An 18,221-nucleotide genomic window follows, 5' to 3' on the forward strand; every position below is an offset into this window, starting at 1 on the left:
CTATTTGCTTCCAGTATACACTTACAAACAACACCGGATATCAAATCAAAATAGTCGACGTAGGGAAACACTTAGTGTCTTCGACATAAAACATCTAATAAGAGATATGTTGCATTGTAGTCTAAAGCTGTCAATTACGGCTTTGATATTGTGTTACCATATTATTTCAAGACGTACAGCCCACCCACAAAAAATGAACTGTCGGAACGCTTCCGAGAAAACCTGGAGAACATCTCGCATAAATTTCCCTGTCGGGTCATAACTACGGTTTAGTAGAATTAGAGTTGTACGAATTTAGAACAGAGGAAAGGAATAGAGTTTCTTGTGAGATTGCTATGAACGTATTTTTGGAACATTATCTTGAGCAGTTAAGCAGTAAAGGAAACTTTTCACACCCTGGGTTTCAAGCTTGTCGCCCACAACGAATACTTCTGCGGCTCAGGTGGTCGATTACAGAACAATTCTTTGTCTCTCTCTCTCTCTTTCTCTCTCTATCTCTATCTCTGACTCTCTTCCTCTCGGCACGCCCGCGTTCGCTTTAGTGTGTGTGTGTGTGTGTGTGTGTGTGTGTGTGTGTGTGTGTGTGTATGTGTATGTGTGTGTGTGTGTGTGTGTGTGTCCACTGATAGGTCTTCAAACACATAGCTGAAGTGGCCCTTATGTATTCATCCACTAACAAGCTGATGAGGTTTATATTTTCTGTCATCGTTTTTTCCCCATGTGCATCACAACTAGACTACTGCGACAGTCTCTTTGCGGTTCCTTGTCTAGTCCCATTAACAATACTGCAAGCGGTTGTCAAGAAATGCCAGTTTGTTAGAAGTGGTTTGTTTCGTCTCCGTTAACGCATGAACCATGAACCATGGACCTTGCCGTTGGTGGGGAGGCTTGCGTGCCTCAGCGATACAGATGGCCATACCGTAGGTGCAACTACAACGGAGGGGTATCTGTTGAGAAGCCAGACAAACATGTGGTTCCTGAAGAGGGGCAGCAGCCTTTTCAGTAGTTGCAGGGGCAACAGTCTGGATGATTGACTGATCTGGCCTTCTAACATTAACCAAAACGGCCTTGCTGTGCTGGTACTGCGAACGGCTGAAAGCAAGGAAACTACAGCCGTAATTTTTCCCGAGGACATGCAGCTTTACTGTATGATTAAATGATGATGGCGTCCTCTTGGGTAAAATATTCCGGAGGTAAAATAGTCCCCCATTCGGATCTCCGGGCGGGGACTACTCAAGAGGACGTCGTTATCAGGGGAAAGAAAACTGGCATTCTAAGGATCGGAGAGTGGAATGTCGGATCCCTTAATCGGGCAGGTAGGTTAGAAAATTTAAAAAGGGAAATGGGTAGGTTAAAGTTAGATATAGTGGGAATTAGTGAAGTTCGGTGGCAGGAGGAGCAAGCCTTTTGGTCAGGTGATTACAGGGTTATAAATAAAAAATCAAATATGGGTAATGCAGGAGTAGGTTTAATAATGAATAAAAAAATAGGAGTGCGGGTTAGCTACTACAAACAGCTTAGTGAACGCATTATTGTGGCCAAGATAGACACAAAGCCCATGCCTACTACAGTAGTACAAGTTTATATGCCAACTAGCTCTGCAGATGATGAAGAAATTGATGAAATGTATGATGAGATAAAAGAAATTATTGAGGTAGTGAAGGGAGACGAAAATTTAATAGTCATGGGTGACTGGAATTCGTCAGTAGGAAAAGGGACAGAAGGAAACATAGTAGGTGAATATGGATTGGGGGGAAGAAATGAAAGAGGAAGCCGCCTTGTAGAATTTTGCGCAGAGCATAACTTAATCACAGCTAACACATGGTTCAAGAATCATGAAAGAAGGTTGTATACCTGGAAGAATCCTGGAGATACTACAAGGTATCAGGTAGATTACATAATGGTAAGACAGAGATTTAGGAACCAGGTTTTAAATTGTAAGACATTTCCAGAGGCAGACGTGGATTCTGACCACAATCTATTGATTATGAACTGCAGATTGAAACTGAAGAAACTGCAAAAAGGCGGGAATTTAAGGAGATGGGACCTGGATAAACTGAAAGAACTAGAGGTGGTACAGAGTTTCAGGGAGAGCATAAGGGAACAATTGACAGGAATGGGGGAAAGAAATACAGTAGAAGAAGAATGGGTAGCTCTGAGGGATGAAGTAGTGAAGGCAGCAGAGGATCAAGTAGGTAAAAAGACGAGGGCTAATAGAAATCCTTGGGTAACAGAAGAAATATTGAATTTAATTGATGAAAGGAGAAAATATAAAAATGCAGTAAATGAAGCAGGCAAAAAGGAATACAAACGTCTCAAAAATGAGATCGACAGGAAGTGCAAAATGGCTAAGCAGGGATGGCTAGAGGACAAATGTAAGGATGTAGAGGCTTATCTCACTAGGGGTAAGATAGATACTGCCTACAGGAAAATTAAAGAGACCTTTGGAGAGAAGAGAACCACTTGTATGAATACCAAGAGCTCAGATGGCAACCCAGTTCTAAGCAAAGAAGGGAAGGCAGAAAGGTGGAAGGAGTATATAGAGGGTTTATACAGGGGCGATGTACTTGAGGACAATATTATGGAAATGGAAGAGGATGTAGATGAAGATGAAATGGGAGATAAGATACTGCGTGAAGAGTTCGACAGGGCACTGAAAGACCTGAGTCGAAACAAGGTCCCCGGAGTAGACAACATTCCATTAGAACTACTGATGGCCTTGAGAGAGCCAGTCATGACAAAACTCTACCATCTGGTGAGCAAGATGTATGAGACAGGCGAAATACCCACAGACTTCAAGAAGAATATAATAATTCCAATCCCAAAGAAAGCAGGTGTTGACAGATGTGAAAATTACCGAACTATCAGTTTAATAAGACACAGCTGCAAAATACTAACGCGAATTCTTTACAGACGAATGGAAAAACTGGTTGAAGTGGACCTCGGGGAAGATCAGTTTGGATTCCGTAGAAATGTTGGAACACGTGAGGCAATACTAACCTTACGACTTATCTTAGAAGAAAGATTAAGAAAAGGCAAACCTACGTTTCTAGCATTTGTAGACTTAGAGAAAGCTTTTGACAACGTTAACTGGAATACTCTCTTTCAAATTCTGAAGGCGGCAGGGGTAAAATACAGGGAGCGAAAGGCTATTTACAATTTGTACAGAAATCAGATGGCAATTATAAGAGTCGAGGGGCATGAAAGGGAAGCAGTGGTTGGGAAAGGAGTGAGACAGGGTTGTAGCCTCTCCCCAATGTTATTCAATCTGTATATTGAGCAAGCAGTAAAGGAAACAAAAGAAAAATTCGGAGTAGGTATTAAAATCCATGGAGAAGAAATAAAAACTTTGAGGTTCGCCGATGACATTGTAATTCTGTCAGAGACAGCAAAGGACTTGGAAGAGCAGTTGAACGGAATGGACAGTGTCTTGAAAGGAGGATATAAGATGAACATCAACAAAAGCAAAACGAGGATAATGGAATGTAGTCAAATTAAATCGGGTGATGCTGAGGGGATTAGATTAGGAAATGAGACACTTAAAGTAGTAAAGGAGTTTTGCTATTTAGGGAGTAAAATAACTAATGATGGTAGAAGTAGAGAGGATATAAAATGTAGACTGGCAATGGCAAGGAAAGCGTTTCTGAAGAAGAGAAATTTGTTAACATCAAGTATAGATTTAAGTGTCAGGAAGTCGTTTCTGAAAGTATTTGTATGGTGTGTAGCCATGTATGGAAGTGAAACATGGACGATAACCAGTTTGGACAAGAAGAGAATAGAAGCTTTCGAAATGTGGTGCTACAGAAGAATGCTGAAGATTAGATGGGTGGATCACATAACTAATGAGGAGGTACTGAATAGGATTGGGGAGAAGAGGAGTTTGTGGCACAACTTGACCAGAAGAAAGGATCGGTTGGTAGGACATGTTCTGAGGCATCAAGGGATCACAAATTTAGCATTGGAGGGCAGCGTGGAGGGTAAAAATCGTAGAGGAAGACCAAGAGATCAATACACTAAGCAGATTCAGAAGGATGTAGGTTGCAGTAGGTACTGGGAGATGAAGAAGCTTGCACAGGATAGAGTAGCATGGAGAGATGCATCAAACCAGTCTCAGGACTGAAGACCACAACAACAACAACAACAACAACGCAAAACAGTATTACAAGCAGCTAAAGGAGACGTATCCTTTCAATTTACTTTTATAATGCGAGATTAAGGCGAAATATTCGACTTTTGTTCAAAATTATTTGGCCAGAGATATCCTTTTGATATGTTTGTCTTTCATTTATTAGGGGGGCTTAGTAAGGAATGAACACTTATTTTTCCTCAGCAATTTTCGTTAGAAATGGGGAATTTGATATGAGCCAGCGTGTAATATTCCCGCTTCAGCCCCAGTAAACTATGTGATCAAAAGTGTTCGGACACCCCTCAAAAACGTACGTTTTGCATAGTAGGTGCATTGTGCTGCCACCTATTGCCAGGTACTCCATATCAGCGACCTCGGTAGCCATTAGCCATAGTCAGAGAGCAGAATGGGGCACGGACTTCGAACGTGGTCAGTTGATTGGGTGCCACTTGTGTCATACATCTGTACGCGAGATTCCCACACTCCTAAACATCCCTAGGTCCGATGTGATAGTGAAATGGAAACATTAAGCTACACGTACAGCACATAAGCGTACATGCCGACCTAGTCTGTTGACTGACACATGTTCAAAAATGTTCAAATGTGTGTGAAATCTTATGGGACTTAACTGCTAAGGTCATCAGTCCCTAAGCTTCCACACTGCTTAACCTAAATTAACCTAAGGACAAACACACACACCCATCCCGAGGGAGGACTCGAACCTAAGACGGGACAAGCCGCACAGTAACTGACAGAGATCGCCGACAGTTGAAGAGGGTCGTAATGTATAATAGGCAGACGTCTATCCAGACCATCACACAGGAACTCCAAACTGCATCAGTATCCATTGCAAGTACTATGACAGTTAGATGGCAGCTGAGAAAATTGGATTTAATGGTCGAGCGGCTGCTAGTAAGCCAAACATCACGCCGGATAATGCCAAACGACGCCTCGCTTGGTGTAAGGAGCGTAAAAATGGGACTATTGAGCGGTGCAAAGACGTTGTGTAGAGTGACGGCTCAAGGTACACAATGTGGCGATCCGATGGCAGGGTGTGGGTACGGCGAATGCCCGGTGAACGTCATCTGCCAGCGTGTGTAGTGCTAACAGTAAAATTCGGAGGCGGTGGTGTTATGGTGTGCTCAGGTTCTTCATGGAGGGAGCTTGCAACCCTTGTTGTGTTGCATGGCACTATCACAGCACAGGCCTACATTAACGTTTTAAGCACCTTCTTGCTTCCCAGTGTCGAACAGCAATTCGGGGATGGCGATTGCATCTTTCAACACGATCGAGCACCTGTTCATAATGCACGGCCAGTCGCGGAGTGGTTACATGACAATAAAATCCCTGTAATGGACTGGCCTGGACAGAGTCCTGTCCTGAATCCTCTAGAACACCTTTGGGATGTTTTGGAACGCCGACTCCGTGCCAGGAGTCACCGATCGACGTCGATACCTCTTCAGTGCAGCACTCCGTGACGAATGGGCTACCATTCCCCAAGAAACATTCCAGCACCTGATTGATTGTGTACCTGCGAGAATGGAAGCTGTCGCCAAGGGTAAGGGTGGGCCAACACCGTATTGAATTCCAGCATTATCGATGGGGGGTGCCACGAACTTGTAAGTCATTTTCAGCCAGGTGCCGGATACCGTTGATCACACAGTGTAGTTTCAGGAAGTTCCGATAAATGGCGGAGCTATACGTAGTCTTCAAAAAGGTGGCTATAACAAAAGTGCGTTCGTAACAGAGGTCACAAGCACCTCGCTGCTCAACTGGACGTCTCCGCTGGCAGTGGTGGCATAGCCGTCCATCAGTTGGGGTACTCAAGAGTGTGTGCCCAGTGGGTTCCTTGACGTCTAACGGTAGACCATAAAGAACAACGGAGGCTCATCTGTGAATAATCGCTTGCGCGTTGCGTCGCTGATTGTGACAGCCTCTTGTCGAATATTGTCACATTCGATGGAACATGGATTCATCACTTCGAGCCTGAAAAGAAACGGAAATCCATGGAGTGGCACCACATGATCTCGCATTTTTCGACTTCCATCTGTTTGGGCCAATGGAAGATGCACTCCTCGTGAATTAGTACGTTGATGCAGTAAAACCAGTAGAGTCGTATCTTGGGGGAGTAAGGCTGTCGCACTGTACGGAGATTATGCTGGAAAACAGGGTTTTGTAGCCAAACGAGTGAGAAATAACACGGCGTATGGAATCCTGAATAAAACCCAGCTGCTTTCATTAAAAAAATGTGTTGCATTACATGTTGAACACTCCTGTTATTTGCACCAAATGTTGTTGGATTTAGTAAACGAGAGATCTGACTGGAATCAATGACCACGAGTTTTTTTCCACAGTTCAGCCCCAGATTTAATATAAAAATTAAGAAAAGTAGGAAAATATATCTACTTAATAAGGTTGAGAAGAAAATAATTAGAACGTATACAGGCAGTCTCTGGAGAGCGGAATGCAAGGGGTCAGGGGAACAAGTTCACAAGTATTGTAAGTCATCACATGGTAGACGAATATTGCTCTCTAGAAGTTAATGAACGATGGGACGACGTAGATTTCATAACAAGAGTAGTACGTTAGTTAGAAAGACAAGTTTTCGCTAATTTAAGCAACTCTGTTACTTTGCTAGGGAATAAAAGGTGAATGCAGACTAAACAGACAGTGTTGGGTAATGACTCAAGAAAAATGTTCAAATGTGTGTAAATTCCTTTGGGACCAATCTACTGAGGTCATCGGTCACTAGACTTACACACTACTTACACTAACTTAAACTAACGTATGCTAAGAACACCACACACACCCATGCCCGAGGGAGGACTCGAACCTCCGGCGGGAGGTACCGTGCAATCAGTTACATGGTGCCTCTAACCGCGCGGCCACTCCGCGCGGCAATGACTCTAGACCAAATCAGGGAGCCATAGTACCGTCGCACAGGTAAGGTTCTATGCTAATCAAGGACTGTGGGTCACGGGCAAGGGCACAATGGGGCTGCGCACGTCCGCCGGCATGTGGCATATGTCTCTACATACACAGAGTCTTTGTCAGAAACACATGTAGTGTATTTTTATCAATCAGATACTTTCACTCCCTGCCGTCTTCCTTTCCGGCGAATGTACTCCTCCGTCTGTACTGAGAAAAGAGCCAGGCGGCGAATAATTTATCTCCCGTTCTGTATATACGTACAGGAAAGATTTCTGGAAGAGTTCTGTAAATTTGAAAGCAAGATCTTACCTGCAGATATGTGTAAAAGACCCAAAAACGCTTATTACTAAAAAAGAAATTACTGAATACAACTCGTTTTTCCAGTTGGAAATGGTTAATTGTAACTTAATGACTTGTGGTTCTAAAATACCTTAATTGAATAAAATTACAAGACGTAGCCTACTTTTGGCCACTGCATAGACTTTCAGAATTAGAGACGCAAAAATAACTGAGAACGTAATTGAAAATTTGCCCAAATTCTTCCATAGATGAAAGTTGAAATTACACATCGCCCCTGTTATTCGAATCGTGCAATTTTATATCGATTAAGCACAATAATTGGCCTCTTGCAACTGTTAATAGAGAGTGTCGTCACATTCGTGTACTGGGCGGGTGAAATATTACTTTCTCCCTTACGTGTAATTCACTTTATTGTCTCTTATTGTTCCTGCGTAACGACAAGTGCCGACTCGACGATGAAGGACAGAAGACCAGAGAGGGCTGTGAGACGACGTCAGCCAATAGTACTCTGACTAGGACCACACCACGACTGGAGCGGAGGCTGCTCGAAGAGAATATAAGCGCCGCCCCGCTGCGGCCGTTATGGAAGACGAACCGTACAAACGCCATAGCAGTGACTTATGAAATGAATTGTTTTACTTGCATTGAAATTGTATATACCAAAGGACAATGATTATTTGCATGTCGTCATTTGCTTGCGACACATCTTTGTGAACAAGCTAAGTATTCTCAATTTAAATTACTGTAACGAACTCCATTAACATGAATTGCTTGAATTGTTGTCTAGCGATCCGAGAAAACAACTTCCTAGGCATGATATATTAGACGAGTGGGCAGGATAGTACACTTACATTTTTATTATAATCTTGTTTTTCTTTTCTAGAGATCCCCAATTAAGTTTGCACTGGTTTTCTGTAACTCTTACGTAATGGCTTTATCTATCTGTTGCTTCTCTTAATTCTTTCGATATCTGTGTGTATGCTCACCATATAAAAATTTGAAACTCTGAAAATGCACTCTAGATTTGACTGTAGTATCAACTTTAATGTGATTTTCTCTACAGTTGCACTGCGCTTTCCAAGAACTCACGGCTACTAATATCCACTCTGTCTCATTCCTTCCGAATCGTTACAATCAGGAGGAAGTCGGATAGTATCGTTACATAAGATTTATCAAAATTGTAATATTTTATGGAGGTCGTGTAGAGCAGTCTTCACACTAAATAACAAGATGATTTGGGTATCAGGAAAAATCATGGCCTCTCATAGGGTAGTATTTGTATTGCGGTGTTGAGAAACTGGTCCGTGGGAATATTAAACTTCCGTAGTTTTGGAGTTCCAGAGGTTTGACGTTCACCAAAGAGTCACCTGGATGACCATTACTTCGGCATTTCCAATTAAATGGCTTCAGAACGGCAATCAAAAAAGGTCGATGCATTATGATTTGGAGTATGCTAAAAAACTTGTTCAACACGGTTCTGGTGAGCCCGTACCTATCCCTCCTAAGAACCTTCAGATACTGCACTCGGAATCAAATGGATATCATGTGAGCCTTCTGAAGATTCTGATTGGGCACGTGAACAAGAAGCGGCCCAACCTTTCACACAACTTGAGATAAAATTTTTGGCCTCCGATTTAAATCTCCCAAAACTCCTTCAGAACTCCAGGCTCCAAGGCCGAAGCAAAAGAACTTATTAGCTCCAGCTACAAGTGTAACATTTTACAGACACACAGACAAAGATGTGAAACTGTATTTCAGGCGGAAAGACTTCTCAGTTTACGGCACTAACCTTCCAAACTTCTTCAACAAGTTAGGAGCAGAGTAGAAGGCAGGTGACGAGGCTCTTCATTAATTCAAGTAAGAGTAGCTTAAAAGGTGAGTTGCTACATAACACAAACATTCTAGCATCAGTACCAATCGCTCATTCTGTCTGTCTCAAGGAGACTTATGAGTACCTCGAGCTGCTACTCGAAAAAGTAAATTACGGTGAATATCAATGGACGATCTTCGATGATTTGGAGGTTTCGAGCACATAGTTACGACAACAACAGGATTATATCAAATACGCATGTTACCTTTGTGAATGGGACAGCCGAGACAAAAAGGACTGTCAGGCAACACAAGAATGGCCTCGAAGAAATACACTGATTCTAAGATTCAACTACATTGTCAGGAAAACTCACTAGATCCTCAGAAAATTCTCCTACCACTATTACTTATTAAGTTGGTACTAATGAAGCAGAATGAGATTTTCTCTCTGCAGCGGAGTATGCGCTGATATGAAACTTCATGGCAGATTTAAAGTTTGTGTCGGACCGACACTCGAACTCGGGACCTCTTTCTTTCACGGGAAAGTGCTCTACCAACTGAGCTACCCAAGCACGTCTCACGACCCGTCCTCACAGCTTGAAAGGGAGGAGACGAGGTACTGTCAGAATTGAAGCTGTAGGGACGGATAGCTCAGTTGGTAGAGCACTTGCCCGCGAACGGCAAAGGTCCCGAGTTCGAGTGTCGGTCCGGCACACAGTTTTAATCGGCCAGGAAGTTCCACTGATGAAGCAATTTACAAAGGCATTGGATAAATATGACATTTGTTTTAAATATCCAACCAACAGATTTACTGTGCTGTCTGAGGAAAAATCAATGAGGGGATATCTGCAGAGTCACAGATCAGGAAGCCAAGTGAAGATAAAATTTTTGAAGAATGTATGGCTTCACAAGAAAAAAACTTCGACTGATTTCAAAGAAATTGTTCAGAATTTTTTGGGAAATGAGACAGAATCAAACTATATTAAATACGTGAACAACAAGGTGAAGAAGTTTTATAGCCTTAAGATGCAACAAGAGTCTAGAGGCACACTTCCTCCACTCAGATATAGAAACGATTCCAGAAAAGCTCGGGGCAGTGATTGAAGAACAGGGTGTGCGGTTTCACAGGGACGTTACAGAAATGGAAAGAAGGCATCAGGGGCGATGGAGTACCTCCACGATGGCCATCTATTGTTGGTAGCTGCAACGTGATTGTCTTGCACAACGCAAGAAAACGTGTGACACAAGAACTTTTTCATCCAAACGGCAGCGAACAAAAGACTTAATCTGATGACTTTTCTTTAAAATTTTGTATGTTACTCTTATATTACACTTTTTATTTTTTGTGCAATAAATTCTGTCTCTTGTATGAATACAGTGCATCAGAATATTTGAATAATGCATATTTAGTACATTATATTGGTTTTACGCCTCATACATAGCCGGCCTGAGTGGCCGAGCGGTTCTAGGCGCTTCAGTCTGGAACTGCGCGACCGCTACGGTCGCAGGTTCGAATCCTGCCTCGGGAATGGATGTGTGTGATGTCCTTAGGTTAGTTAGGTTTAAGTAGTTCTAAGTTCTAGGGGACTGATGACCTCAGATGTTAAGTCCCATAGTGCTCAGAGCCATCTGAACCATCTGAACCTCATACAAAATACAGACAGCTAATTTAAAGCAATTTTAAAGTTTCTGTTAAGTACAACTTTTAAAAATCATGACTTGATACATGAAAATGGAATTATATTTAGCCGATTGGTTCTAGGCGCTACAGTCTGGAACCGCGCGACCACTACGGTCGCAGGTTCGAATCCTGCCTCAAGCACGCATGTGTGTGATATCCTTAGGTTAGTTAGGTTTAAGTAGTTCTAAGTTCTAGGGCACTAATGACCTCAGAAGTTAAGTCCCATAATGCTCAGGGCCAATGGAATTACATTATGTTAATCAAACATCTTCAGCGTACAAAATAAGTTACTTTCAACATCCACAACGTCTAACTAGCTGAAACATCTTGCTCACTGCATCTCAAGGACCAGTTTTTCCCTGCTGTCTTTCCATAAAATATAAGGAATGATAAAAAGCTTTCCATTTGAAGGCCATACACTCAGAAATCGGTATGGCAGTCAGGCAAAATCGCCATGAACACTGTGTGGTAATGGGCAAGTTGTGGCGCCCTAGAAATATTCTATGTTCGGAGTTGGGGCAGCCGCGCAAGATGCTCGTCAAAGCCGCCGCTCGTTAGCAACCACGTGATGCCGCACAATAACTGGACCATGTGGTGCCGAACGTTAGCCGGGGTCCAGGCGTGGCGTGGCTGGGAATTCCATGGTGACGCCTTGTCGATGAAAGAGAGTTGTATGCTGAGAGTTCAAAAGATGGCGGTCTTTGTGAAACCATCATGGCAGACATTTCACAGTTCGTATAGAAATTAACAGTAGCCAGATGAATCATAATAGCTCAAATAGAAAGATGTACATTATTATGATTTGTACGACGATTCTGATGACGTAATCAGATTTTCAATATCTTAAAGTTTCGTATGTGACGGTAAATTATACAAGTAACACCCAGCAACGAATTTCCAAAATCTAAACGCTTCATCCGATTTTGTCTATTGAGGTGCCTTTAGAAAGCTATTAGTGTAAATCTAAATTGATATAAATTACAGGTATGTAAATTGAATAGTAGATGAGTTATTGGAGGTCAAAGTGATCGATTACTATCGATTGCGTCAGGCCAGAAATACTCCACAGTTACACGAAAAAACGGTAGCAGCATGCTTATAAATGTATTTATTCATCTATGTCTTTGTTTATATCCGATATATGCTATTCATGAAGAAATTGGTTAAATATTTGCTGTGTTTTAGAAAGCACAGAGACTTAGGCTACTGGCCAACCTTTTGTTCTATTCCTTTGATATATGTTTCTTTAATTTGTTTATGTATCTAATAATGTGTGTTAGAGCGTGTTTATGATCCAGCCGTAGGAATATTTATTTAATTTCAAGTTATTTAAATGTAAATCCAGTATTTCGAATGTGTTTCATTATGTTTGTGTGGGTGCGTTGGCATGAAGACATGGCGTGATCGCTCTAGACAATCACAGCGCCCGTGAATGGGGAGACTGGATGGAAGCGGGAGAAGAGTCCTGGGCAGGACGGCACAGGACACGAGGAGTATGGCGCAGGACACAGGAGGTGCTGGACGGAGAGTCTTGGACAGTTCGGTGCGACGGACGCACAGTAGCTGAAAGACTTGGATAGTGGAGCAGTTTGCGCGTGGACATTGGAGATAGAACTATTTCGTAGTGCCGACTTGTGAAGTTGTGAGATCTCCGTGGTTTCCGCAGTGAAGACATAGTATGCGTTTAGAAGTGAATATCTCCCGAGCTATGTTGTCGTTCATGACTAATTAAGTGCAGTTATTCAACTTACATTTTATTTAATTTCTGTACCATCGACACCAATAAGTATTTGGCAGAAATATACGACATTCCCAAAAGTATTTCTACTATTGTACTCATCATTTAAAGTCATTAAGGTAGAACCTGCAGATTTTATTTAATTGCAATCTTTCATTTGTAAATTACGTTCAAAATTCGCAATTGCCGAGTGATAAGAACCTTCGACCATTCGTGTCATGTGTCTATTCATATTGTATACTGTAGGCTCAGCAGTATTTGTCTTGTAATGCGACAACTACCTATCCCAGCCCCTAGATAATGAAACCAGCCAAAACTTTTAATGTTTCAAAAAAATTGCTCTGAGCACTATGGGACTTAACGTCTGAGGTCATCAGACCCCTAGAACTTAGAACTACTTAAACCTAACTAACTTAAGGACATCACACACATCCATGCCTGAGGCACGATTCGAACCTGCGATCGTAGCGGTCGCGCGGTTCCAGAAAGTAGCGCTTAGAACCACTCGGCCACCCCGGCCGGCTTTTAATGTTTCAATTCTGAGTCAGAGGGCACGTAGTTCACGACCATAACACCTCTCATTAATTTATTGAAAACACTGAGGCACTTATCCCACCGACGCACCACGTTTGCTCAAACACCATGTCCTCTTGCGTTAGAATTTCGTATCTGCCTGTTGCTCATCGTCGTCCGACATGCTTAGTCGACCCTTCAAGGCCTTTCTTAAGGAATCGAAGGCATGACAATCTTATGAGGAGAGCTCAAATTATAGTTCGGGAGCTCGAGTGTCTCCCTATTGTCAGTAATTGATGAGGCTGGCTTCCCAGGTCGACGGGCATCTTGTGGCGAATCGCGATCAGCAGCATGGATCTTGGCACACCATACCATAATGGTGATTTTCGACAGACATGCTTTCCCACACGTATTCTTCAGTCTCCAATGGATTTCTACCGGTGTCTGTCCTTCAGAAACCAAGACGAGAATAATAACACAACGGTCGCTGATGATGACGATTATCAAGTGTGTGGATATCAACGCCCACACAGATTCCCAGTTCTTTCACTTTCCAGTCTCGCCACTTTTTCCGTACGATGATGAAATGATAATGACAATAATAGCACCCAGTCACCGAAAGGAAAAAATCGCCAAACCAGCAGGGAATCGAACCTGGGGCAGCAGGATCCATTTTGGTCCCGTTTGGGCACATTTGGTAATAATTTCACCTAGTTCATACACATATACCACACGCATGTTGGAAACAACTGAATGCCACACCACTCCCTTTCCTACATGTTGGAGGCTTATGTACTCACATCGGAGTTGCGCTTCGTTGCTATACACTGCAGCAACATCCTCAAATGGAAACCTTTCGATCGACCCTTATAATAGTAAAAGTCTTTACCTACTGTCATTTTTCTTCCATTGAAGCAGGTGCTTTATTTCCTGTTGCTTTGAGTATTTATACACTAGATTTAAAAACTCATCCTTACTCTAAGTTTAAAATTTAACGTGGTACAATACTGTTTCCAGTGCATGATCGAATGTTCTGGGAAGAAACTTTGTTACGTTTTGAAACATTTTTCATAGTGGCTTCTTTGTTTTCTCTTGAACTTTAAGTCTATCACCTAAAGTACTTCTTCGAACGTAATATTTCTCACTCGCTTTGCTGATCAAAATTTCAAGGATTCACTTCCTTTTTATGCTTGACAATGCGCGACCTTATCGAAGTGCGCAGGTGGCGGAGCTCTTGAAACGAGAGGACATTCGATGAATGGCTTGGCCTGCACGTTCACCCGACTTAAATCCCATCGAGTACGTGTGCGGTGCGTTGGACAGGCGTCTTTCAGACGTTCGCATGCACCAATGTCAATCCGGCAGTTTTCAACCACCCTGGTGAAGGAATGGGACACCCCACTACAAAATTCCTTACCTACCTTGTGGGCAGCATGGGAGCACCTTGAAGAGCATGCTCTGGCGTTCATGGTAGTTATACACACTACTAAAAATAATTTCTCACCTTTTGTAATGTCCAGGCGACCATCATAAATCGCAGTGATTACAATGTAATTATTGTTTTTAAATGAAGGTGTCATTTATGTTCGTCTCATTTCGAACACTCATGCTTCTGTGAACACTCAGGAAAAATGAACGTACATTATGGTACCTATGACAATAGTACCAGGTGATGATCGCATTCCCGCCACCGCCCAATCTGATATGGATTTTATACTCTCGCTCTCAGAAGAAACAAAAGACCTCTACCGACTAGGGATAGGACGTTCATATTCACAGGACATGTACATAAGTGTACTCTGGAGAAATGATTAGCATTTCTGTCAACTTGGCTCAGTTTCTGTCCTGTCGCCTAGTAGGGACAAAGTCCACAATGGGCCCTGACAACTTGTTCCATGTGTGAAGGCATCGACGCGTAAAAGGCGCAAATTCACCAGGTTCCATAGTTCATCTGTGGTGGTTTGCATTGGATCACACCACTGCACCCGTCGTTTCCCTATATCCCACACGTTTTCAATGGGCGACAAGTCTGGTGAGCTGGCGGACCAAGGCAAAAGGCTGACATCCCGTGACATCAGAAAGGTATGTGTTCGTGCACCGACATATGGTCGTGTATTGTCTTGCTGAAAAATGTCCTCCAGGATGTTGTGCAGCAAGGGTATGGCTACGGGTGGCAGGATGTCATTCACGTAGGTCACACTGGTCACAGTGCCCTGTACAGGCACCAACTGTTCAAATGGTTTAAATGGCTCTGAGCACTATGGGACTCAACTGCTGAGGTCATTAGTCCCCTAGAACTTAGAACTAGTTAAACCTAACTAACTTAAGGACATCACAAACATCCATGCCCGAGGCAGGATTCGAACCTGCGACCGTAGTGGTCTTGCGGTTCCAGACTGTAGCGCCTTTAACAGCACGGCCACTTCGGCCGGCGCACCAACTGTGATTTGTGGTTGTACTCAATAGCACCTTCCACCATAAGGCCTTGAGTTGGCGCTGTATGTCTTGTGCGAATCCTGTCACTGTGATACCGCTTCCCCTGTCTGCGGCGAACCAAAATGCGGCCATCATTTTCAAACAAACAGAACTTACATTCGTCCGAAACAGTATCTGAAGCCATTCCTGTCCCCAGTGACGTCATTCCTTACACAATTGTCGTCTAGGGCGTTTTTGTACATTTGTCAAATATAGGTGGAGAACTGAACGACGCGCACGTAACCCATGCCGTAATAATCGGCAACGGACTGTCACCCCTGATAGTGTACACTGTGTTACACTCTTCCACTGTAGCGCCAGAGCCGAGAAGGACGCAGATCTGTGCTGCAATGCCATTCGCATGAGGTGTCGATCTTCTTGGGGGGTGATTTTGGTAATGCGACCCAAACCCATCTCGTAGTGTTCTAGGACATACCGTGAACCATTCTGCGCGCACCCGTTGCACTGCCGGAACACTTCGTCCCACACCGGAGTAGCAGTTCCCCGTATAGACGCATCACATTCTCTCGTGCCGATAATTCGCCTTCTTTCAAACTCACTGATCTGACGGTACGATTCGCGCATACTCTTGGAAGGCATCCTGCACTTCTGCTCAAGTCACACTGATCCATCACCTTCGGTTTATGGTGACATCGAGAGCTCCAAGCACATTCTACCAACAAGTAGTGATGTGCCGCGATATCGATATCGACCTTGAACCCGCGGGCCTACGACGTTCGAATACTAATCGTTTCCGTAGAGCATACTAACGTACATATCTTGTGAATATGAAAGTCCTAACTCTCGTCGTTCAGGTGTTCTAATTTTTCTGTAGATGAGTTCATTTCTTTCATTTTGCTTCTGAACAGTACTGCAGCAGTTATTTGTATTTATGGTCCAAGTCTCATGGAGCTATGTTACTTGCCAGTGACACATCGTGGGCACTTACTTTCCTCCTTAAATTCTGCACACCAGTGTAGCATGGCATTAGTGGGATATTGACCAAAGCGAGCATCAGTACTGCGCAACGGTAAACTGCTGCGCCACGTTCCTGCCACTGTTCAATTGCGATTCATATAGCAAACTGGTAGGCGTTTCCCCCTCTTCCACGACGCATAACATGATCTGTTCGAAGACAAACAAAGCGGAAATGCAATTAATGAATGACGAATCAGATACATAATCTTTCCTTATATGCAGTATGCAGATGACCTTATTCCTATCTATTGTGAGCTTTTACGCTGAAATGCTAATCATTTGCTTGTCCAAGCACGTAGTACACTTGGTGCTGTTTTGACCTTACTTGTATGCCGGCTGCTAGGCGTTTCATGTGGAAATGTCTTATCGTCTACGTCTCCATTTTATGAAATTCCGAATTTGTTGCTTATTTTAATATCGTACGCCTCCCTGTTGTTAAATCAATTCGCACCATCTACAGGGTGACGCAGAAGTCCGGTAACATTTGAAAATGCATTAATTGATGGGACCCACGCTCCTGAAATGACATGGTGTTTTATTGGAAACAAGTGCAAAACCGACCAACAGATGGCGCTGGACCGCAGCACGTCAATGATGCCGCATGAAAATCGTGCACAAAATGAGCTGCGGTGACAGGGGGAGACAGGTGCGCCAGCAGCCACGACGTGTTGGCTTTATCAGAAAAGACACTCTTAGTGAAGCTCGATTATAAGAACGCAGAATCCGGTACTAAGGCTTTACGATTCTAAAGAGTAAAGTTCCTATGACAATTGTTGCTGTGAAGAAAATAATTACAAAGTTCGAAGCCACGCATTGTTTAGAGGATTGGATGCGTGGTAGACGACCAGACACAAGTGCTACTGCTGCTCAGACAGTTCAGGATGAAATTGAGACTTTAATGAATGGTTCAAATGGCTCTGAGCACTATGGGACTTAAACGTTGAGGTCATCAGTCCCCTAGAACTTAGAACTACTTAAACCTAACGAACCTAAGGACACCACACACATCCATGCCCGAGGCAGGATTCGAACCTGCGACCGTAGCGGTCTTGCGCTTCCAGACTGTAGCGCCTAGAACCGCTCGGCCACGAGACTTTAACGGGTTCATCGCCGCATGTGAAGTCAGTTGTGAAGTCACACGTCGCACATGCATTCGACGCATTACTGTTTGGAGAGCACTAAACCGAACCCAGCAGTACTATCCGCAAAATATTAGACGTGATCATGAACTTTCCTCCACCGGCTTCGTGACGCGTAGAGCATCTACGGTGTCGGAACTTCAGAAAATGGGGGAAGATGACGATTGGTGACCTAAAGTGTTGTGGACCGACGAAGCGCGTTTCACACTCCTATGGTCTGTTAGCAGAAACAACTGCAGAATCACTGAATCTTTCAATATCCGTAATGTTTCTTTTAACTATATACTTTACAATACGTCTTACGTAAGAATTTCTTCCTTGCACTATTTCTCAGTAATTAACGTATGTCCCGATTTTAATTTACTGTAGTCTTCGTTTTTATGCTGAATTGTAATAATACGTATTTTGTAGTGTTCTGTACCTTCATCGCTAAAAACAGTACCTTTGTAGAATTACTTAGTCGTCCATCTGCCTTTCTCTCTGTTAAGAGCACTTTTTCTCTGGTACATGTTGAGGTATCAAGTCAAAATT

The sequence above is a fragment of the Schistocerca serialis genome, chromosome 2, assembly GCF_023864345.2.
Source record: "Schistocerca serialis cubense isolate TAMUIC-IGC-003099 chromosome 2, iqSchSeri2.2, whole genome shotgun sequence".
Taxonomy (NCBI): domain Eukaryota; kingdom Metazoa; phylum Arthropoda; class Insecta; order Orthoptera; family Acrididae; genus Schistocerca; species Schistocerca serialis.